Source organism: Ictidomys tridecemlineatus, chromosome 7, assembly GCF_052094955.1.
Source record: "Ictidomys tridecemlineatus isolate mIctTri1 chromosome 7, mIctTri1.hap1, whole genome shotgun sequence".
In the NCBI taxonomy this organism is placed as follows: domain Eukaryota; kingdom Metazoa; phylum Chordata; class Mammalia; order Rodentia; family Sciuridae; genus Ictidomys; species Ictidomys tridecemlineatus.
This window is the reverse complement of record NC_135483.1, coordinates 79,609,571-79,625,450: the sequence shown is the minus strand read 5'-3', so window position 1 is coordinate 79,625,450 and position 15,880 is coordinate 79,609,571. Positions and strand designations below refer to the sequence as shown.

General features: G+C 36.0%; 2 pseudogenes; one reads left to right on the top strand and one right to left on the bottom strand.

Annotated features, from left to right (window-relative positions):
* Window positions 1-1,869: 1,869 nt before the first annotated feature.
* LOC101966735 (RNA-binding motif protein, X chromosome-like) lies at window positions 1,870-3,001 on the bottom strand (annotated as a pseudogene).
* Window positions 3,002-15,133: 12,132 nt separating this feature from the next.
* LOC101962023 (cysteine-rich PDZ-binding protein-like) lies at window positions 15,134-15,539 on the top strand (annotated as a pseudogene).
* The last annotated feature ends 341 nt before the right edge of the window (window positions 15,540-15,880 follow it).

Below are 15,880 nucleotides of genomic sequence, written 5' to 3'. Positions count from 1 at the left end.
AGCACTCTCCACTAAGCCACAACCCCAGCCCCTCGCTACATCTATTGACAGGCATCTGGGTTGATTCTATAATTCAGCTATTGTGAATTGTGGTGCTAATAAACATTGATATGACTATATCATTATAGATTGCTCATTTTAGTTCTTTTGAAAAAATACCAAGGAGAGATACAGTTGGGTCATGTGGTGGTTCCATCCCTAATTTTTTAGAAGATTCTCCATACTGCTTTCCGGAGTGGTTGGGCTAGTCTACAGGCTAACAATGTGCATGTGTACCTTTTCCCCCCACATCCTCATTGGGATTTATTATGGTTTATATTCTTGGTAATTGCCATTCTGACTGAACTGAGATGAAATTTAGTGTAGTTTTGATTTCTATTTCCCTGATTGCTAGAGATGTTGAACATTTTTCATATATTTGTTGTTCATTTGTTTCTTCTTTTGAGAAGTTTCTGTTTAGTTCTTTTGCCCAGTTACTGATTGGGTTGTTTGTTTTTTTGGCATTGGGTTTTTGAGTTCTCTATACGTTCTGGATATTAAACCCTGTCAGAGGAGTCGTTGGCTGAGACGGTCTGCCATTCTGTAGGCTCTCTCTTCATGCTTTTAATCAGTTCCTTTCCTGTGCAGAAGCTTTTCAGTTTGATGGCATCCCACTTATTGATTCTTGGTTCTGTTTTTGTGCTTTGGGGGGTGTTGCTGAGGAAGTCAATGGCTGCATCTATATGATGAAGTGTTTTTTCCTGTGTTTTCTTCTAGCAATTGGTAATTTTCTGATCTAATTCCTAAGTCTTTGATCCATTTTGATTTGAATTTTATGCAGGGTGAGAGATAGGGATCTAGTTTCATTTTTCTATATATAACTATCCAGTTTTCCTAGCACCATTTGTTAAAAAGACTGTCTTTTCTCTAAAATATATTTTTGGTACCTTTGTCAAGTATCAGATGACTATAAGTATGTGGATTTGTCTCTGTGTCTTCTATTCTATTTTATTGGTTTTCATGTTGATTTTGATGCCAATACCATGTTGTTTTGTTACCATAGCTCTATAGCATAACTTCAGATCAGGTATTGTGATGCCTCCTGCATCATTTTTCTTGCTTATTATTGCTTTGGCTATTCTGGTTCTCTTATTCTTCCAAATGAATTTAAGATTTTTTCTAATTTCATGAATGCCATTTATATTTTGATGGGGATTACATTGACTCTGTATATTGCTTTTGGTAGGATGGCCATTTTTGACCACCTTAATTTTTAGGCAACAGTTTTTAAAGGTACTTATTTAGCTAGGAGTTGAGTTGCTGAGTCACAGCATACAAGTTCAGTTTCTAGATTCTGTCAAATCAACTTGCTTGTATTGATTAACTCTCCACTAAGAGCATATATGACTACCAGATATTCCTTATCCTTCCCAAGAGTTGATATTGTCAGATATTAAAATCTTTGCCATTCTAGTGGGTTTGGTGAAAATGTTTCTCATTGTTGTTGCTAATGAGCTCCACTATGTTTTCACATGTTTCACATGTTCATGTGCCCTATTTTATTTCTCTCAATGAAGTATTTTGTAATCTTTTCCCCAGTTTCTTGTTGGAATTGTTTGTATCTTTCTATTTACTTATATAGTTCTTTTTTTGATTTTATGCAAAATTTTATTTTGAACAATTTAACAATATATTTTAAAACATCTAAACCAATAATGTTTATTTTTCAGTTCACAATAACATTTATGGAATTATCTTGAACAGTTTTCCTCTTAAAATCCAAAAAACATTTCATGGAGTTATAGTTAATACATCCTCTCCTCTACAAAAGTGAACATACTCCCTTAGTAGGATTCAAGTAACACAGCAAAAGTAGTATTTATTTTTTCTTCATGGAAAATTTGGTAAGCAACTGAGTGTATTGTACACCCTTTGCAGAGAAGATGTGAACCCTCCTTCCTGTCTACCACCTCCACCCCTTGAACAGACATCACTTGGGCTGCTTGAACAGGTTTCCAACTTCCACCATCCCCATCCAGGGAGCTGTTGTAATCACCACAGCGACTGCTTCTGGTGAGCTGGTGGGGGTCTTCGGAGGGCGTCCTTGTGTAGGTGGCTTGTTAAGGAGCTCCTCTCTCTAAGAGCCTCCAGCCTGATGATCAGAACCATCTCTACCAGGACTCCCCATATCCCTCAAGATCACCATAGCTTTTAGAAGAATGTTCCCCTGGAGAATTACAATGGCTATAATCACCGTATGCATATTCTCCACAGGGCTGACCGTGATCCTCTGCATCTCAGACTCTGCTTGCATAACTATCTTTAGCAGAGTAACCAGCATCTCTCGGTGACACATAATCATCTCTCCGAGAAGAGACTTGTTCTCTGCATGGTCCTCTCCATAATTCTCTCTCCCAGGAGACCCGGGGACCTCGTCCTCCCACATTACTCTTGCTCTTGGTTGGAGCAGATGGACCAGATCTTTAAGAGGAGGATCTCCACTTCTTGAAGTTGGACCTCTTTTAACAGGAAACGGCCTCCTAGAAGAACTCACACTGAGATTCAGAGTATATCCATCATCATCCAAGTGTCCTGCACGTGAAGGACGCCCTCTTGTTCCTCCACTTCCTCCTCTGCCACATCTCAGGCTTCTTGGAGGCCCTCTGTTTCTTGAAAGAGATGGTAGTCTTCACCTACTACCACCCTCAAAAGATGGTTTGTTGGCTCTCTCTCCTTTAATTGTTTTTCCATGCAAAGACTTTCCATTCGTATCTTTGGCAGCATCTTTAGCATCAGCTGGGCTTTGAAAAGTAATACCAGCAAAGCTTCTGGACTTGGTTTCCCTGGCTTTCATCAAAAGAATTTCCTATATACTCCAAATTTCCCAAATACTACTTCAGGAGTCTTTTTTTTTTTTTCTGGTCTCTGTATTGAGGTCTCCTATGAAAAGTTTCCCAGGCCCATCAGCTCCCATGGCTTTGCATTTCCTGGCTTTCAGGGTGCTTGGTGTTCTCTGTATCATTTTTCAGCTCCTGTGTAGCAGAAACAGGGGCTCCTGATTGAGGACAGGAAGCTTAGAATGGGTTCAAAGAATCACTTATATAGCTCTTCGTGTGTATGTTCTAGACATTAATCCTTTGTTAGTTACAAGTGTGGCAAATATTTTCTTCCAGAGACTTGCTTTTTTAAAAATTCCCTTTATGAAGTCTTCTTATAGATTAGAACTGAATATTTAAAATTTATTAGAAAGCATCATCCTTTTATATTTTCATTTTGGTGTTTGGAGAAATCCTTCAAATATGAATCTTTGATAGACTCATATTTTGTCTTTTAAATCTTAAAGTTTTGCCTTTGTTTTTCTTTAATACTTATATGCAGGATGTGTGCTAAAAATCCAATTTCATTTTTTCCATATGTATAATCAATGTCCTGGCACCATTTACTGAAGAACCCATTTTTCCCTTGCTAATTTGCAATGCTGACTCAGATAGCCAGGAGGATTCCATTCGTGTGCTGGTCTGGGCCAAACTTGTTGTGTTCTAAGCAATTTGTCTATTTCTGCATCAATACCACATTGTTCTAATTTCTGTAGCTTTACAATAATTCTTGGTATTTGTGAGGTAATTGCTGACATCTTATGCTTCACAAGTGTCTTGGCTGTTCTTTGCTTTTTTGCTCTTCATATAAATTTTACAATCAGTTTATCAAATATCACAAAAATCTTGTTGGGCCTCAACTGAAATTGCATCTATAAATCCACTGGGAGGGAAACAATGTCTTTGTTGTATTTAGATTATGGTCTATTTCTCTACTTGTTTAGGTTCTTTTAAAAGTGTTTAAATATAGCTTTATAATTTTTCTCATTAAATGTTATTTATCTTTGGTTAGTAATTCAGTCCTAGTTTTTAAATATTTTTTGAGTCTCTTTTTTTAAAGGGTCCATTTTCAAACTGTTTGTTGCTGGCATATAAAGATGCCAAAAATTAAAAATGCAAAAAAAATTATTCTGAAATAATTGTAAGTTCACAGGAAGTTGGGAAGATAGTACAGAGGGCCTGAGTGCCTTTCACTGACTCTCCCACATGGTTCCATCCTATGTAAATGTCGTATGATATCAAAGTCAGGAAACCAACACTGGTATGTGTGTGTATAGTTCTGTTGTATCACTTGGGTAGATCTGGATAAGCAGCACTGCTATCAAAAGGTAGAATTGTTCTATCCCAACAAGACTCTACCTGGAGCTAACCCCTGTTTTGTTCTGTCCACCAGTTGCTTCCTTCCCCATTATCATGAACCTCTGGCCACTAATCTTTTGCCCATTTCTACACCTTTATCATTTTAAGAATTAAATATAATGGAACCATTCAGCATGTGACAGATATTGACTTTCTTCACTCGGCATAAAGCTCTTGAGATTCAGTCAAGTTGTTGTATCAATAGTTTGTTCCTTTCTCCTGCTCAATAGTATTCAGTGTGTCAGAGTTTGTTTAAATATCTACCTATTACAGGACATTTGGATTGTTTTCAATTTTTGGCTTATTATAAATTGGGTTGCTATGAATAACTGCACAAATTTTGTGTGGATTTAAGTTTTCACTTCTCTGGGATAAATGCTCAAGAGTACATTGTTGGGTAGTACTGACACTGCTGGTTACTGGTGACGAGTTCTGCTCCCTCACAAGTTGAAGTTTGAACATTAGAGAAGCAGCCAAGGCAAACATATAAAGCAGGGTTTATTTAAAAAGGGGTAACATAGACTTCTCCCAGGACAGAAAAGGGAGCCATAGCTGGTATCCTGGTATCCCAAGAAGCCAGAGGTTCTGCCTTTTTTATATGTCCTAGGCTTCCTTTGTTCTCCTGCCCTCTTCCCCTAATCTCTCTCTTTCTTGAATACGTGACTAGGCCTAGGAAATGCTCCAGGGACGGCCAAGAGGTGGGAAACCGGTGGGCTGAAGGGGGAAGGGCAGGATGGTGCAGCCAAGGACACAACCTTATAGCTCCCTGTAGGGAGGTTACCTTGACATCAGGTTGGAGCAGGGGCAGGTTCTTGATATGGGTGGAGAAGGGGCTCTGAAGGAATTAACATTTCAATCCTTCTGGAGACAGTCTCCAACTTCCTGCACTCATTCAAATTGGCCTCCTTGATTTACTATCTATGCTGATTGCCTGTCTAATTCTGGCTTCAGCATATCTCACATTTTTAAAGAAATAGCTAAATTTGTATGCATTCTTGCCAGGGTTTGATATTGTCACTATACTTAATTTTAGCTGCTGTAATAGGTGTGTAGTAGATAGCTCATGTTTTCTTAGTTTTCATTTCTCTAAAGGCTAATGATATTGAACATCTTGCCATATGCTTATTTGCCCTCCTTTGGTCCCCTTATCAAGTGTCTTTAGCCCATTTTCTATTCAAATTGTTTGATTTTTTTTTTTTTTTTTACTGTTAAGCCTTGAGAGTTTGTCTCCCAGTTTGAGCTTATTTTCTCATTTTCTTAGCAGAATCTTTTGCAGAGCAAAAGTTTTTACTTTTGATAAATTTCAACTTACTGATTTTTCTTTTATGGATCATGCTTTTGGTGTCAGATCTAAGAGCTCTTCCTAATTCCTAAAGATTTTCTCTTGCATTTTTCCTAAAAGCTTTGTAGCATTAAATTTAATGTTTAAATACAAGATCCATTTTGAGTTAATTTTTATATGAAGTGTGAAATTTAGGTTGTGTTAATTTTTCTTATAACATAGATCTCCAATTTTTTTTGAAATAACTATTCTTTCTTCATTAAATTACTTTTGCACTTTTGTAAAAATCCGTTAGCTCTATTTGCCTGGGTTTATTTCTAGATTCTCTATTCTGTTCCATTGATCTATATGCTTATCATTCCACCAATACTTCAAGATCTGAATTAATGTAGATAATTAATGAGTTTTGTAAGGGTCCGGCAGAGCGTTGGAGGGAGAGACCACACAAGAGACTGGCTTCATGCAATTGGCAAAAGGGGATTTATTAATTCAGCATGGTGAGGTTCCAGGCTCACTCAGGAAGATAGAGCAGCCCAGAACCCAGAGCAGAGGTCAAGCAGAGCTTAAGTACACTTTTTGGGGAGGGCGAGGGGTTTTGCATCCATCAGAACAAATCATCATGAGGCGCGGGAAAACTGAACAACAATTCTGAGACAGGATTAGTACATTCATTGGCGGGAACAGTCTGGGCAGGGGTGATTGGTCACTCCTAAGTGGGGTACACATTTAAACTGATTGGTTTCGGAGCCTGGATGCTTACGTGCCGAGCTACTTGGAGCCCTTAGCTAATAAACAACCAGGGAATCAATGGAAATATTTACTGGGCAGTTCAGGTATTGTCCTAACAACTACAGAGATTACAGGTTCCAGGGGTAGCAGAGGAATTTTAACAATACCTGGTCTATTATTTTTTTTTAGCCCAAGCCTTTCAATTTAGAGAGTTTACAATGCCCAGTCTTTTACACTTTAACTCAGACTCTTGCAGCTTAGAATCAGCTTAGAAATTTTACCTTTACAGTTTAATATTTCATTGAGTGATTCTTCCTACTTTCTTCTTCTTTTTAAAAATTGTTTTAGCTTGTCCTACTTCCTTTGCCTTTCCATATAAATTTTAGAATAATCTTATCTATCTGTGCAAAGACATCTTACTGCAATATTGAGGGGATTTGGGTTGAATCCTTGTCAATTTGGAGAGAATTAATATTTTTATGAAGTTGAATGTGTTATCTATGAATGTTTCTCCATTTATTTAAATCTTGGATTTCTCTTAAAGTTTTCTGCATAAAAATCCTGGACATATTTTGTTAGATTTTTCCCTATTTAATTTTTTTGAGTGACTATACATAGTGTTATATTTAAAATCTCAGTGCATTGATAGTATATATAATTAATTGTATATACAATTGAATTTTTGTTTCTCTTATATCCTAAAACTTTGATGAACTTACTTTTCAGTTCTACAGTTAAAAAATAAGTTGTTTGGATTTTCTCTGTATACCATCATGTTATGTACAGTAGGGAGAGTTTTTCTTTCTTTTTGATTTGTATGTGGTTCATTTCTTTTCTTGGATGGGTCTAGTCTAATCATGGAAATAATTGGAAGATGAAGAAGTGTGGGTCAGAGAGACAAGATAATGGAAGAAGAAGTTGGAGAAATTTGGAGGAGAGCTAAGATGCACAGGAGCTGGTTTTGAATATGTAGAAATGAGGACATGAGCCAAGTCATATGGTAACATCCAGGGGAGAGTGGCTCTCAGCTGACCTCCTAGAAGGGAATGGGGACCTCAGTCCTATAACCTCAAAAAATGGAATTCTTTCAACTACCTGAATGATCAAGGACATGTATCATCTCCTAGGTCCTGCAGAGGGAAGTTCAGCTCTGATGACACATTGATCTCAGAGTGTGCAACTGTGTCAGACCTCTGACCTACAGAACTGTAATGTAACAAATGTGTGTAGGTCAAGCCACTGAGTTTGTGGTCACCTGTCACAGCAGAGGTAGAAAACTAATGCATGCACAGTGTTCCTTACTATCTTTTTGGTGTCTTTAGGACCTGTAGTTATACCCACTGATGGTAATGATAATTTATTCCCTTTTATTTGATTTTCTTTTTTGTCTTGCTAGAGGTTTGTCACTTTCTGCTATTATTATTATTATTATTATTATTATATAATCTTCTCCTGCTCACTTTCAGTTTATTTTGCTTTTTTTTTCCTCTGGGTTTTGAGGGGGAAACGCAGATTGTTGATTTGAACTTCTACCTTATTTCTTATCTATCACGCACATTTCGTAATATAAAATTCCCTCTCAGTGCCTTTCTTTAGCTGCTCCCCACCCATTTTGATATATTATGCTTGAATGTTCATTCAGTTCAGTGTGCTTTTTAGTTTCCCTTGAGCGTTTTCCTTTGATCTATGCATTGTTTAGAACTGTGTTGTTCAGTTCCAAGGGTTTGGAGATTTTTGTGTTATCTTTTTGCTATTACTTTCTACTTTGATTCAGTTGTACTTGGAAAACAAATTCTTTGTGATTTCCTTTTTCTAAAATTTGTTGAGGTTTGTTTCAGGACCTGGGTCATTGTCCATGATAGTGTTTTCTTCTGCAAGTGCTTCTTTATATACAGAGTTATGAAAAACCATGCTGTGAATGGATGATTATGAATGAAATGCATTCCACTATTGTCATTTGTCATATATGTAAGAAATTAAAAAAAAAGAGTATTCTGCTGCTCTTGGGCAGTTCTGTAAAGATCAATTCTTTTGCTTGATGATGTTGTTAAGTTCTTTGGTATCTTTGCTGATTTTCTGTCTCGTTGTGCTGGATGTTGAATTTTCCAGTTATTATTATGGAATTATGTATTGCTCCTTTCAGTTCTACTAGTTTTTGCCTCACGTGTTTTGCAACTCTGTTGTTTGGTGAATGCTCATTAAAGACTGCTGCATCTCCTGGATGCAGCTGACCTTTCTATCATAATGTAATGTTCCTCCTTACCTTGGTAATATTCTGTGTCCTAAAGTACACTTTTTTGGATATTAATATAAACACCGCTGCTTTATTTTGATTAGTGTTTGCCTGGTATATATTTTATTTCCTTTTACTTTTAACCTATGCTGTAATATTTTAAATGGGTTTCTTATTGATAGTGTATAAGTGGGTTGTGTTTTTAAAATCCATCAGTTTCTTTTAATTGGCATATTTAGACCATTTACATATAATATGATTAATGGAATGTTAGGGCTTAAGTATGCCACTTACTTGTTTATTCCCACTACTTATGAATTTTTGCTTTTCAGCACCCCTCTGCAGATTATGTATACATCTTTTAGAATTCTATTTTTTATTTACCTATAGTGTTTTTAGATATCTATCTATCTATCTTCCTTCCTTCCTTCCTTCCTTCCTTTCTTCCTTCCTTCCTTCCTTTCTTGTTTTTAGATACACATGACAGTAGGGTGTATTTTGACATACCATATATACATGGAGAGCAACCCTATCCACTTAGGACCCTGTTCTTGTAGTGGTACATGATATAGAGTTACATTGGTTGTGTATTCATATATGAACACAGGAAAGTTATGTCTGATTCATTCTCCTGTCTTTCCTATTCCAACCCCCCCTACCCTTCCCTTCATTAGCCTTTGGCTAATCCAGTGAACTTCTATACTTCCCCTCCTTACCATCCCTTATTATGGGTTAGCATCCATATATCAGAGAGAACATTTGACCTTTTTTTTGGGGGGGGCTGGCTTATTTCACTTAGCATGATATTCTCCAGTTCCACCCATTTACCAGCAAATGCCATAAATTCATTCTTCTTTATGGCTGAGTAATATTCTTGATCCATTCATCTGTTGAAGATCACCTAGGTTAGTTCCAGAGCTTGGCTATTGTCAATTGAGCTGCTATAAATATTGACATGGCTGCATTACTATAGTATGCTGATTTTAAGTCCTTTGGGTATAAAACAAGGAGTGGGATAGTTGCGTCAAATTTTGGCTCCATTCCCAGTTTTCTGAGGAATCTCCATACTGCTTTCTAGAGTGGTCACACCAATTTGCAGTCTCACCAGCAATGTATGAGTGTACCTTTCCCCCACATCCTCACCAACATTTATTGTTCCTTGTATTGTTGATAATTGCCATTCTGACTGGAGTGAGATGGAATCTAGGTGTAGTTCTAATTTGCATTTATCTAATTGCTAGAGATGTTGAATACTTTTTCATATATTTTTTGACCATCATGTTTCTTCTTCTGTGAAGTGCCTGTTCAGTTCTTTGTCCATTTATCATTTATTGATAGAGTTTTTTTTGGGAGGGTGGTATTAAGTTTTTTGAGTTCTTTGTATATTATGGAGATTAATACTCTATTGTGGTGCAGGTGGCAGATTTTCTCCCATTCTGTAGGCTCTCTCTTCACATTATTGATTGTTTCCATTGCTGTGAAGAAGCTTTTTAGTTTGATGCCATTACATTTATTGGTTCTCGATTTTACCTCTTGCACTTTAAGAGTCTTATTGAGGAAGTCTGTTCTTGAGCTGACATGATGGAGAGTTGGGCTTACTTTTTCTTCTTTGGTCTTTGGTCTAATTCCTAGGTCCTTGATCCACTTTGAGTTGAGTTTTGTGCAGTTTGAGAGATATGGGTTTAATTTCAAGCTACTACATGTGGATTTTTAGTTTTCCCAGCACCACTTGTTTAAGAGGCTATCTTATTTCCAATGTGTATTTTTGGCATCTTTGTCTAGGTACTTATGTGGGTATGTCTCTGTGTCTTCTATTCCATTCCATTGGTCTTCATGTCTATTTTGGTGCCAATACTATGCTCTTTTTGTTACTATATCTCTGTAGTATAGTTTAAGGTCTGGTTATGTGACGTTGTCTCCTGTATTATTTTTTGTCCAGAAGGATTGTGTTGGCTATTCTGGGTCTATTATTTTTCAAAACAAATTTCATGACTTCTTTTTCTATTTCTATGAAGGAAGAAATTGGAATTTGAATGGAAATGGCATTAAATCTATATATTAATGCCATTAATATTACTCTTTTGGTAGTATGGCCATTTTGACAATATTAGTCCTACCTATCCAAGAACTTGGGAGATCTTTCCATTTTCTAATGTCATCCTCAATTTCTTTCTTTAGTGTTAGATACATTGTTTTTAAACCATTTTCAGTGATTGTGCTAGGTATTACATCACCATTTTTTTTTAAGAGAGAGTGAGAGAGGGGGACAGAGAGAGAGAGAATTTTAACATTTATTTATTTTTTCTTAGTTCTCGGCGGACACAACATCTTTGTTGGTATGTGGTGCTGCTGAGGATCGAACCCAGGCCGCACGCATGCTAGGCGAGCGCGCTACCGCTTGAGCCACATCCCAGGCCCCTTACATCACCATTTATGGGTATTAGTATTTTATCAGTTTTAGTGTAGAAGTTTCACCTCCCTTTAATCCTTTACCTTCCTTCATTTATAGAATTTTAAATATTTTGTGTACATTGAGAGTACACTAATCCTATGTTATAATTTTGCTTTAACTGGAAACATAATTTAGAAAACTCAGGAAGAGAAGAAAAGTCTGTTGTCTTTATCCATATTATCCTGTTTCTGTTGCTCTTTCTTTCTTTCTTTCTGGTGTTTCAAGATTTCTTCTTTTATCATTTCTGTTTAGATACCTTCCTTAACTTTTACTTCCTCTTCCTGTTCCTCTTTCTTCTTCTTCTCCTCCTCCTCCTCTTCCTGCTCCTCCTTCTTTTTGATAGTCTGGTTGTAACAAATTCTCTTAATTTTTCTTTCTTTGTGAGAATTTTCTTATGTTGTTCATTACAGAAGAATTTTCCTGGTTATAGAATTCTCAGTTGACAGCTCTTTTCTTTTCTAAAAATGTTTTTATTAGTGCGTTGTACTTATACATAATAGTGGAGTTCATCTTGACATAATCAAACATGCATGGAATATAATTTGCTCCATTTAAGATTTCAGTACTTCCTCTTTCCCTCCCCCCTTCCCTTCTGTTTCTGTTCTACTAATCTTCCTTCTATTTATTTATTGTTTTTTTAAACTTGATGCTTTATAGATATATATGAAGGTGGAATTCACTGAGTCATTTATTCATTTAAATACATAGCACAATTTGGTGTTTAAACATTTGAAGTGTTATGCCACTTTGTATTGGCTCTCATGATTTTTGATGAGCAATATGCAATTTGAATAATTTTTCCCTTATAGGGAAGTTGCTGTTATCATTAGTTGCTTTTAAGATGTTTTTCTTTTCTTTCTTTTTTTTTTTTTCAGAACCTCAACTTGGCATGGATTCTTTGCATTTACCCTGTGTGGAGTTTGCTCAGGCCCTTGAATCTATAGGTCTATGTCTTCTGCTAAAATTGGGAAGTTTTCAGTTATTATTTTTATAGATTCATTCTCTTTCTTTTCTCCTCCTGGGACTCCGGCAACATAAATGCTGGATCTTTTGTGATAGTTCCATAGGTCCTTGGGGCTCTTTTTTTTTTTTTTAAATCTATATTTATCTCTGTTCAAATTGGGTAATTTATACTCTTCTGTGTTCTACTTTAATGATTCTTTCCTTTTGCTTTCATCATTTTGCTTATAATCTTATAAATTGATTTTTATCACTTTAAAAATAAACTTTTAATTTAAAAATAGGTCTAGGTTTACAGAAAAGTTATAGTGGTAATACAGAGAGTCCCTAGTACAGACCTGTACTAACATCTTACATTAGTATGTGTGTTTGTCACCATTAAATAACCAATATTAATACATTATAATCATTTAGATTTTTAAGAAAACTCAGTGCTAAGGATCAGGGCCTCATGCAATGCTATGCAAATGCTTTACCACTAAGCTACACCCCTATCCCTGATACATTATTATCAAAGTACATATTTTATACAGATTTTCTTATTTTTTACTTGATGTCTTTTTTTTGTTATTGTTCCATGAGACCAAATTAAATTTGCCAAGTTTCTTTGGGTTGTGGCGTTTTCTCTGATTTTCCTTGTTTTTAATGATTTTGATAGTCTTCTATATTACATAATGTCCTTTAATTGATATTTTCTTATTACTAGACTGTGGTTATGGGCTTTTTTGGAGAAAGATCACCAAGGTAAAATGTGTGTCATATGTTATATGATGTGTCATATAAAGGGTACACAATGTTAATATACTATCAGTGTAATGATCATTGTTGGTATTAGTCTTCATCACTTGAATGAGGTAGTATTTGCCACATGTCTCTATTATAAAGTTACTCATTTACCTCTTTTTAAATACTGTTTTTTTTTTTTTTGGAAGAAAGTCATTATGTGCAACCCATACTTAAAAAAAATGGCTAGTTAAATAAAATGTAATTCTTCATGAAAGAGTTGTCATTCCTCTCTTTCTTTCTGTCTGTCTTAGTATGGGCTCATGGATATTTATTATATAAATCCAATAATATGTTATTTCTTGTGTTGTTCAAATTGTTTCAGTTTTGGCCACTGTGAATTCTTTCAATTGGCTCCATATCCCTTTGATACACCCACACTAGTATGGGTATTTAAAAAAAAAACAAAAACATTTACTTTGTTTTGCTACAATAGACTCCTTTCTTATCCTGCATATTTTTGCTTCAGTTCTAGAGTCAACCTTGTCATCATGGAATCCTGATTTTGTTCATCAGAGAAGGGTATTAAAAATCAAGGTGTGGCCCAAATCTTCATCTCATTAGATTAGGCCATGACTTCCTTAACAAGATTCCTAAAGCACAGGAAATAAAATCAAAAATTAATAAATGGTTTGGACTCAAACTAAAAAGCTTCTTCTCAGCAAAAGAACATCAATGAGGTAAACAGTGAAATCTTGGGAGCAAATTTTTGCCACAAACATGTCAGATAGAACATTAATCTACAGGATATAAAAAGAACTCAGAATACTTAACGTCAAAAAAAACAACCCAATCAATAAATGGGCTAAGGAGCACAGACACTTCTCAGAAGAAGATACATATTCGATCAACAAATGTATCAAAAAATGTTCAACATCTTTAGTAATTAGAGAAATGTAAATCAAAACTGCTCTAAGATTTTATCTTATGCCCGTCAGAATGGCATTTATCCAGAATACAGACAATAGTAAATGTTGGCAAGGATGTGTGTGTGTGGGGAGGCACAATCATACATTGCTCGTGGGACTGCAAATTGGTGCAACCAATCTGGAAAGCAGTATGGAGATTCCTTAGAAAACTTGGAATAGAACCACCATTCGACCCAGCTGTCCTACTCCTAGTTCTATACCCAAAAGACTTAAAATCAGAATACTATAGTAACACAGCCACATCAATGTTTATAGCAACTCAATTCACAATAGTTAAACTGTGGAAGCAACCTCGGTGCCCATCAATAGATTTGATATATATATATATATATATATATATACAATGGAATATTACTCAGAATTAAAAGAGAATAAAATTATGACATTCGCAGGTAAATGGATAAAGTTGGAGAATACCATGCCAAACAAAGTAAATCAATCCCCAAAGCCAAAGGCCGAATGTTATCTCTGATAAGAGGATGCTGATCCATAATGGGGGAGCATGGAAAAAATGGAGGAAGTTTGATGGAGAAAAGGGAAGGGAGGAGTGAGGAGGGAACTTGGGGGCAGGAAAGATGGTGGAATGAGATGGACATCATTACCCTAGGTACATGTATGACTGCACATGTGGTGTGATGCTACATTGTGTACAACAGAGAAATGAGAAGTTGTGCTGCAATTGTGTATAATGAATAAAAATGCGTTCTGCTGTCATATATACTTAGTTAAAATAAATTAATTAATAAAAAAACAAGTTGTGCTCAATACTGTTGGGGTGCCGTGTCTTCTAAGTGCCTCTTAACTGACAGAGAAGGCATATCTATGTGTGTATTAATCTGTGTGTATACACATACCATAACTTTTATGTATATCCCATATATTAAGCTGAGTTTATACTGATGACTCAACGTTTAATCCGTCACCATGTGGAAAATTCTAGCCTTGCTTGACCGAAGACGCAAACTATAGCACATCCTGAACCCTGCCTGGTAATCTCTCATTCCAACAGTGAGAAACTTGGCTTCCCTCCGTCTGTCATCCATTTATTTAATAGTTCAATTGTTTATCCATGGGGCCCTTAAAAAAAACTCTTATTTTATACCCCGTGGAGAATGGCTTTGTCAACTGGAGTGCAGTGTTTATGTGCAGTTCATTTAACTTTTAGTCTCACAGATTTAGTTCATTCACAAAGGAACTTAGGTCAGTTTCTTCTCTACCCCACCTTCTACTCAATGTAGTTGGATTATTTTGTACATGTGAAGTACAGTTGGATTCCCCGGGATGGGGGAAGAGAGAGACCACCTTGGGGTATTTTTCTCCTGGTGTTTGTCAGGCTGTGGTTTAGAGATGGTTGTGTTCCTCTGCCTGTAAAGACCTCAGCAATCTGGTGATTACACCTTTTCCTTGTCCTTCAGGCCCAGAGGTAATGCCCTTAGGTATTAAAAATGTTATCATTTTTCTTCATGTTACCATTTTATCAAACTCCTTGGTAGCGTTGATGTTTTTTGAGTTGCTGCTGCTTCTGTGTCTGAGGGAACCGTAGCCTGAAGGATGGTGTGCGAAAAATATGAAAAGAAACTTGGTACTGTTATCACTCCAGATACATGGAAAGATGGTACAAGGAATACCACAGAAAGTGGTGGAAGAAAGCTGAATGAAAATAAAGCTTTGGCTTCAAAAAAATCAAGATTTGATCCATATGGACAGAATAAATTAAATGGACAGAACAAAGTAAATCAATCCCCAAAGCCAAAGGCCGAATGTTATCTCTGATAAGAGGATGCTGATCCATAATGGGGGAGCTGATCCATAATTCTCCACTTGCAGAATTTGTAAAAGTTCTGTGCACCAACCGGGTTCTCATTACTGCCAAGGCTGTGCCTAGAAAAAGGTCATCTGTGCAATGTATGGAAAAAAGGTTTTGTATACCAAGAACTACAAGCAAACATCTGTATAGATGTATTGATAAAGTTACTGGCTTTTTGTGATTTTTCTTTCTGCTTTGAATTTTCAAGGCATAAATAGGCGTTCAACTTAAAAAATAACCTATTTCAGGACAAATGATTAAGTTTTAGCCAGGAAAATTGATCAGTATTTATTCTTTTGCTCTCAAAAAGTTCTAAACAGCAACAATGTAACTAATATTTTCCTTTAAGTGGTTATTTTTCTTATGAGCATTTTTTGAGCTAAAGTGGCAAATTAAACGAAAAGGTATTTCTGAGTTCTGTATGCACTTTTTAACTTAACCTTGTTTTATCTTATCCCCTCCATCTATTTTTATTTATAGATACTGCAAAA